The sequence below is a fragment of the Pan troglodytes genome, chromosome 11 (assembly GCF_028858775.2).
Source record: "Pan troglodytes isolate AG18354 chromosome 11, NHGRI_mPanTro3-v2.0_pri, whole genome shotgun sequence".
Taxonomy (NCBI): domain Eukaryota; kingdom Metazoa; phylum Chordata; class Mammalia; order Primates; family Hominidae; genus Pan; species Pan troglodytes.
The window spans coordinates 44429750-44438341 of NC_072409.2; positions in this window are offsets into that span (position 1 = coordinate 44429750).

The window sequence follows — 8592 nt, forward strand, 5'->3', positions numbered from 1 at the left end:
AGGCCTTGTACTAACCCCACCTGAGGGTGATGCGTCTTATCCTCAATACCTGCCCCACCACCCTCTTTGCTTCTGGATTCATAACTAGAGTCGGAACCCAGTGTGGATAAGTGCTCAGTCTGACCCAGATAGACATAGCTTATCCATAAAAAGAACAGAAGAGTTTAGCCAATTAACATCAGCAACAACAGAATCATACATGTGGGAAAAGATTCTAAATATGGTAGTTCAATGAGGTTGGAATATAATGTTGAATTGGGAAAATTTTACCAGTATTATGCCAGTACTTGAGAATTAAATGCTTAGCTGCGGCAATGGGGGGTGGCTCTAACATTTACTTGCCTGGCCAGCTAAAACCTGGGTCCAACAGTGAATACAGTCAATAAAATTGAGATGCCAAGACCTCCCTGGCATAATCTACATTAGAAGGGATCTAAGAGCTTCAAGAAGCAGGAATTACGGGTTACATTTTATGTGATCCACTGCTATGGGCTATTCGAATAGTTGAATAGTGTCTTCCCCAACTCCACATTCATATGCTGAAGCCCTAACTCCAAATGTGACTGTATTTGGAGTAAGGAAGTAAGTGATATCATAAGGGTGGGACCCTGATCCAACATGATTAGTGTCCTTATAAGAGGAAGCACTAGAAAAATTACTGTCTCTCCACCTTGTGACGACACAGCAAGAAGGCAGCTGTCTATAAACCAGGAAGAGAGCCCTCTCCAGAAAGTGAATGGGCTGGCACCTCGATCTTAGACTTCCAGCCTCCTGAACTGTGAGGAATTAACTTCTGTTGTTGGAGCTACTCAGTCTATGGTATTGTATTATGTCAGCCCGAGCCGACTAAGACAACCACCTACTTATAACCACTGTGTCTGGACTGTAGCTCTCTCTCATTTCAAACATTGACAGATTTCTATCCACATTTAATTTGCAGTAAATGGATTGAACTCTCACCTGTTGATATTTTCCCCTCTTGTTCCTTTTGCTATCTGGGTTGATTAGTTTTGTAAATATCTACACCTTTATTTTAGTTGGGTTCTGGGAGATAAGGAAGTTGAACATATATTTTCCATCTGCCATCTTTACCAAACCACAATTTTTGATACCGTAGGTTATTATTATTACAGAAACCACACTAGGTATTTAAACAGAGAGGAATTTATATGGGGTATTGGTTACAAATGAGTTGAATGTGCTGGAAGAGCCAAAAGGAAGGTGTGATATCCAGGAATCCAGAAGCTGCTCCCCACTCCTATGCTGCAGGTGCTGGGATGGGCCACGGGAGTTCAGCAGGCCCCCTCCCACAGCTACCCAGCAACTACTTGGTATTTGAGCCACAAGCAGGAAGTGTATGTCTTCTTCAGTTCTGATCTCCTTCTGATGCCTTTTATTGTTAGAACCTGATGACTCCATCTGTCAATCTAGGAAATATAGATTTTGGATTCCCAGTTCCAGTAGTAGAGGACAAGGAAAAAAATGGATATGGGGCTAGGTTACAACAAAAATAGCTCATGTGGTCTACTCCTTTAGCAACCCAGCATTGCTATACACCTCACTACCTATATACAAAATTGTATACAACAAAAATAACAGAACATCATGCTTCTTCCAGTATGATGCAACCATTCTTGGTGGGGGAGTTGCTCTCATTCTCATGCCCCAAAGGGGAAACACAGAGTCATATTAGTCACCATGACGATGTTTGGGTATTAATTCCTTTTCTGATTCACTTAAAATCCCACCTGAACATTCTATGGCCCCAAAAGTAATGAAGATTACTACCAAAGCTACTTAATAAATAATAAGAAAGAAGGAAGGAAAATGCTTGCTTTACACACACCATAAAATGATGCTATATTTTACAGTTTTCATTTATGCAACTAGTCTTGAAGCTATGGTCAATATTTGTGATTTTCTTCCTTCACTACCCCCTCCTACATTCTCTTTGCTATTGGCTAGTACTTCAGCTGGTTGAGATCCTACTTAACCCAGAGGTTACCCAAACCTGCAACGTTGAAGGGTTTGAATTCTCAATGATCCTGCTTTTATTGAAAGGCCATAGTTTTCCATTAACATTCAAACATTAACTTTATTAAAGCATAACTTATATAAATAATATGCACTCATTTAGTATACAGCTCTATAAGATTTGAAAAATGAACGTAACTCAAGTAACCACCACTGTAAAATCAAATATAGAACACTTCCATCACTCCAGAGTCTCTCATGCCCTTTTGCAGTGATGCCTCACCTGAGTAACAGACAACTGCTGGTTTGCTTGTTAAAGTTTTTCATGTAAATAGAATGACACAGGATGTACTATCTGGGGCCTGGCTTCTCATACTCAGCAAAATGTTTTTGAGATGCATCTGTGTTGTTATGCAAATAGTAGTTCATTCCTTTTTATTTCTGAGTAGTATACCATTGTAAAGATGTACCACCTGCTGGTGGACATTTGTGTGGTTTCTACTTTGGGGCATGTGCCAGTTATCAATTTATTGCCTCATAGCTGTGGATTTGCTCTAAGAGTACCTTTTCCGTATTAGTGGCCTGGATTTCCCTTTTACAGTGAGCAAAATGTTAAGCATTGTCAGCAGAGGGCGCTAGAGAAACATTGCAAGAAGAAGGGGGCTCTTCTTGGTACTCCTGTGCTGCGTTCTGCCTTTTCTTGCTTTTGCACTTCCTCTGGTTACACCCAGTGGCACTGCACCCCAGCCATGCACCCAGAGTCTGTCGTCCCTTGCCAACCGTGCTGCCTTGGGTCAAGCCTAGAGGCCACTTTGCCTCAGGCCTCCCAACATGGACACCGTGCACCAGAGGCTGTGTGCTGTCCTGTCAGTGAGCAGGCAAGCTCAGAGGGCTATTTTGTGCTGCCCTGGGACAGTCAACCAGTGCTGGCCATGCAACCCAGCAAAATCCTGTGCCATCAAGTAAATAAGCTGCAACCACACCTCCAACAACAATGTCCAAATCCCATTCATGGGGAAAAGGGGCCCTGTTCTTTCTTGTACATACCATATGCAAGATCATATATATCACATTTTTTTTTTTTCCTGTACCACAGTTCGTCTATCCAGCCCTAAGCTGCTGGTTAGAGCTTTCTTTACATCTTTACAGTACTCGCTGAATCACAGTTTAATAATTCTTTATACTCTACTTCCCTTGCTTACTGTACAGTGACTCCTCTCCTGAGTCATGGCCAACTGCTGGTTTGCCTGTTAAAGTTTGCTTGGTCCAAACTGGTATAGAATTGGTTCTGAGACTGGTCTCAGGAAATAGACCTGTGAACATGGAGTCTGAGGATGGGTTGGGTCCTGCCCTCACGCTCATATGCAGTGCTGAGCTCCTTGCTACTGGGAAATGGGAGGCTAGTAACCCAGCAGCATCTCCGTGGTTGATTGTGAGCCAAGTGGCTGCTGTGTCTGACCATTATGACCGTAATGATAACTGTAAGGGCTGTGGTGTAGGACGAATTCTTTTGGGTACACTGAGCTCTTGCAGAGAGAAAATGAGAAGCTCAGGCCTGTTAACTTTCAATTCAAGCCATCTCTGACAACCAGAGAGCTTCCATGACAGCCCCTAAAAGTCTCTTATTTCTTATAGCTACAACACTGCTGAAAACCAAACACACAATTTAGTTATGCAAGTTTCTGAATTACAATGACAGTAAATTTACAGTCTTGCCATGTTTCTCACTTGAAAGTTAAGGTATTGATCAGGAAAGAATGGGATCTTGAAAGGTAGATTAGAGAAATCTGATTGGACCCAGATGAAACCAATAATATTGAACCCACAAATCATTTTGAGCCTCCCTCAACCTGGGACAGTTGCCTCAAAAAGGGATACTCATCCTTCTCAAGACTCACCACAGCCATTCCCTGTTGCCACTAGAACTATAAATCAGGTCAGATCTCAGCATGGTCTATGGGAATACGTACACACTATGACCCAGGAGGACAGAGCCCAAACACTAAAATACTTTCTAGACTTCACTAATATATATCAGTAGAAACTTGGGGAACATCTGTGGAAATTGTTTCTAAGGGTGTTAGACTATGGAAGACAGCATATAACACCAGATAACCTGAGTTCATTGACAACGGTATACTTTCTAGAGAGTTTGAATTTATTGTCTTACTGGAGGTGGCTCTAACAGCTTGCCTGGTTGAGTGACTGAAATGTGGGCTTAACACTGGCTTACATTAGGTGAGACTGAGATGCTAGTGCTTCCCTGGCATGATGTGAAGGAGGGAATCCAAAGGCTTAGGGAGATGAAAATGTTGGGCTGGTCTTATGGTGTGTGACCTGCATACCTTCTCCTGAACTGTGTTCCACAGGAGGGCCCAGAAGACATCCCCCTCACTAAGACATTGGGAAATACATGAGAGTGAGGAGTACCTGGGTTGGGAAAAGTGCACTGTGGTAGGCCAGGTATGACTGTGGCAAATTCTTATTGAGATGAGCTCCCTGATTTCAATTGGAATGATGAGATTTTGGAGTAGAGGAGGACATGTGACAGCACTTAGCCATCAAAAACAAGATGGGGATATTTATCAAAAAAGGCAGCAGAAATGTACTAATAATCAGAATGCTTTGGCCTGCAGAACCCGTTGGTGGTGGCTCATTGATCTTGGTATGCCTAGGAATAAAATAGATGGGTCACCAACTAGAGTGTGGCCTGATCCATAGGAAAGGAAAAACTCTAGATCTTTAGCCAAAAACCTGACTTGAGGGGCCACAGTGGAGAGTCATGGCCTCTTACTTAGTTTTCAAACTTGTTTCCAAACTTAGTTTCCTAAGTCAGTTCACAGACCTTGAAGCCCTTTATTGAAGGGGAGACTTGATTCCTTTGAGAAAAGACAGCCCTGCACTGTTGCTCCAGGTTCATACCATGCCTTTTCCTCCAAGCCTTCCCTAAAGAGGCCTATGGGCCATTTACTAAAGTGACTGTGCATTGGAGAACAAGAAATGCCCAGACCTTTTAGGGAAAGCTGGAAACTGACTCTGAATTGGTGCTAATTCCTAGGGCTTCAAAATGTTATTATGGTCAGCAAGTCAAAGTAGAGGCTTATGGTGGTAAGACGATAGATGGAGTCCTACATCTCACTAACAGTGGACCAAATTAGTCCACAGACCCACCCTGCAGTTGTTTCCCAGCTCCTAAATGTAGAGAGATCTATACGTCAGGACAGATCTCAGCAAGATCAAAGGGAATAGGTACACACTACAGAGCAGATATACATGGAACAGACACACATGGCAACTGGCACATTCCCACATTGGTTCTCTGACCCATGCAGTGAAGATCACTATGGTAGGAAAGGCTAAGTGGTAGCACCTGGAACTTCCCTACCAGGATAGTAAACCAGAAGCAGTGCTGCATTCCTAGGAGAGCTGCAGAAGTAAATGCCACTATCAAAAACTTTAAACAAGCAGAGGTGGTGATAGCTATAATATCTCCCATTTAACTTACCAGTTTAGCCTGTGCAGAAGCCAGATGAACCTTGAAGAGTGGTCACGGATTGTCGTAAATGTAACCGATGAGAATTCCAATTTCAGCTGCTGTCTCAGATGTAACGCCTTTACTGGGGCAAGTCAACACAGCCTCTGACAGTTGGTATGCAGCTATTGACCTGGCTAATGTCTTTTCCTCCATACCAGTTTGTGAGGACCACCAGAAGTGGTTTGCTGTTACCCAACAGGGCCAATAGTATGCCTTTACGGTGTTGCCACAGGCTACATTAGTTCTGCTGCTGTCTGCCATAATAGTATGCCTTTACGGTGTTGCCACAGGCTACATTAGTTCTGCTGCTGTCTGCCATAATATAGTCTAAGTGATCTTGATTGTCTTGACATTCCATGAAATATCACACTGGCTCACTCTACTGATGACATTATGCTGATGGATCTAATGAGTAAGAAGTAGCAAGTACTTTAGATGCCTTAGTAAGATGTATGTAAACCAGAGGGTGGTAGACATACCCCACAAAAATTCAGGTGGTGAGAGGGGCCTGTCACCTCAGATAAATTTCTGGGGATTCAATAGTCTGAAGCATGTTGGGATGTCCTCTCTCTGGTATGTGACAAATTGCTGCACCTTGAACCAGCTAGCAGACACACACAAAGATAAGGCACCATGATAGTTTTACGTAAACTTGACTGGGGTACCCAGATATTTAGTTAAACATTATTCTGAGTGTGTCTATGACAGTGTTTCTGGATGAGATTCACCTTTGAATTGTTAGACTCAGTAAAGCAGATAGCCCTCCCAATGTGGGTGGGCCACATCCAATCCATTTGAGGCCTGAACAGAACAAAAACCTAGGTAAGAAAATAATTCGTTCTCTCTGGCTGTCTTTGAATTGGAACATTGGTCTCCTGCCTTCAGACAGACTTGAACTAGAACATACACCATCAACTCTCCTGGTTCTCAGGCCTTCAGACTTCAACTGGAACTCCACCACCAGCTCTCCTGGGTCTCCATCTTGCAGAGGGAAAATCATGTGACCGCTCAGCTTCTATAATACTGTGAGCCAATTCCTTATAATAAATCTGTCTGTCTATCTATATATCTATCATATCCATCTTATTGGTTCTATTTCTCTGGAGAACTTTGACTAATATAGGCACTGCATTTGTTAGGTCTTTGGGGATTTGGGGAGGTGATAAATATCACATTTAAGTGTGCTATTTTGACCTGTCTACACAATCACATGAAAATCTTTCAGTTTCAAGTGGGGCCCAGAACAAGAGAAGGCTCTGCAGCAAGTTCAGGCTGCAGGGCAAGCTGCTGTACCACTTGGTCCTGTGATCCAGCAGAGCCTGTGATAGTTGAAGTACCAGTGCCAAATAGAATTGCTTTGTGGAGCCTCTGGCAAGCACCAGTAGAACAGTACAGTAGACAGTGAAGACCTCTAGGATTCTGGAGTCAGTGAAGACCTCTAGGATTCTGGAGTAAATCTATTATTCCGTTTTTGAGAAAGTGCTTCTGATTTGTTACTGGGCCTTCGTAGAGACTGAATACTTAACCATGGAACATAAGGTAACCATGTAACCTGAACTTTCCATCATGAATTTGATGTTGTCTAATCTACCTAGTCATAAGACTTAGTGTACAGAGCAGCATTCTATTATTGAATGGAAATGGCATATAAGAAACCCAACTCAGGTAGTTCTGGAAAGTACAAGTAAGTGGCATGAACAGATGGCTCAGACTCCTTCAATCTCAACTTCTAGGAACTCAAAATGCATTTTCTTCTATTGCATTGTCTTCTGTCCCTTAACACATGTCTTTGGCCTCCCATAATGTTTCTCACAACCAGTTAACCAAGAAAGAAGAATTCGAGCCTGGTTTACTACCTACAGATTAATTTTTGCACCCCACTAAAGAGTGATCATGAAGGACAGCTGATAGGCTTTGAACGTTTGTCTCCTCCAAATCTCATGTCAAAATGTGAATCCCAGTGTTGGAGATGGGTGATAATTAGATTATTGGGGTGGATTCCTCATGAATGGTTTAGCCCCATTCCCTTGGTGATAAGTGAGTTCTTGCTCAGTTAGTTCACACTAGGTCTGGTTGTTTAAAACAGTCTAGGACCTCCCCCTTCTCTCTCTTGCTTCCACTCTCACCATATGACATGCTGGCTTCCCATCACCTTCCGCCATGATTATAAGCTCCCTGAGGCCCTCACCAGAGCAGATGCCAGCACCATGCTTCCTGTACAGCCTGCAGAACTGTGAAATGGTTAAACTTCTTTAATTTGTAAATTACCCAGCCTCAAGTAGTCCTTCATAGCGATTCAAGAACATACTAACACAACATTGTGATGAGAAATTGTCCCAGTAGGCAGAACTTTTAGCAGTGATTTTGGTTATGAGAGGGGGAAAGAGATGGCTGGAAGTACAAATCTAAACTGATTCATGGTAAGTAATGGTTTGCTTGAGTGGTCAGGCACTTGCAAGGAACAGGACTGGAGGATTGGCAATAAAGAAATCGAGGGAAAAGGTATGTGGACAGACCTCTTTGATCAGGCACAGAATGTGAAGATATATTTGTGTGCCATGTGAATGACCACCAAAGGGACATTCACTGCAGAGGAGGCTTCTAACCAAGTGAAAAAATAACTTGTTCTGTAGATGTCAGTCAGCCTCTTTCCCAAACCACCTCAGTGCTTGCTCAATGGCCCATAAACAAGTTGTCATGGTGGCCAAGTGGAGATAATGTATGGACTCAACAACACAAACTTTCCCTACCAAGACTGACCTGGCTGATACTACTGCTGTTGAGTGCTTAATCTGCCAACAGAAGGAACAACATTGAGCCCTGATAAGGCTCCATAGCCACCTGGTGGTAGGTTAATTACATTAAGCCTCTCTTATATGAAGGGGCAGAATTTGGTCTCACTGGAATAGACACATATTCTGGAATAGATTTTCTTTCCTCATCCATAATGTCAGCGCCACCATCCATAAACTCACAGAATACTTTATTCCCTATCAAGACCTCCCTCACAACATTGTGTCTGATCAGTGAACTAATTTCATAGCAAAGAAAATGTGGCAGTGAGCGCATACCCATGAAATTAA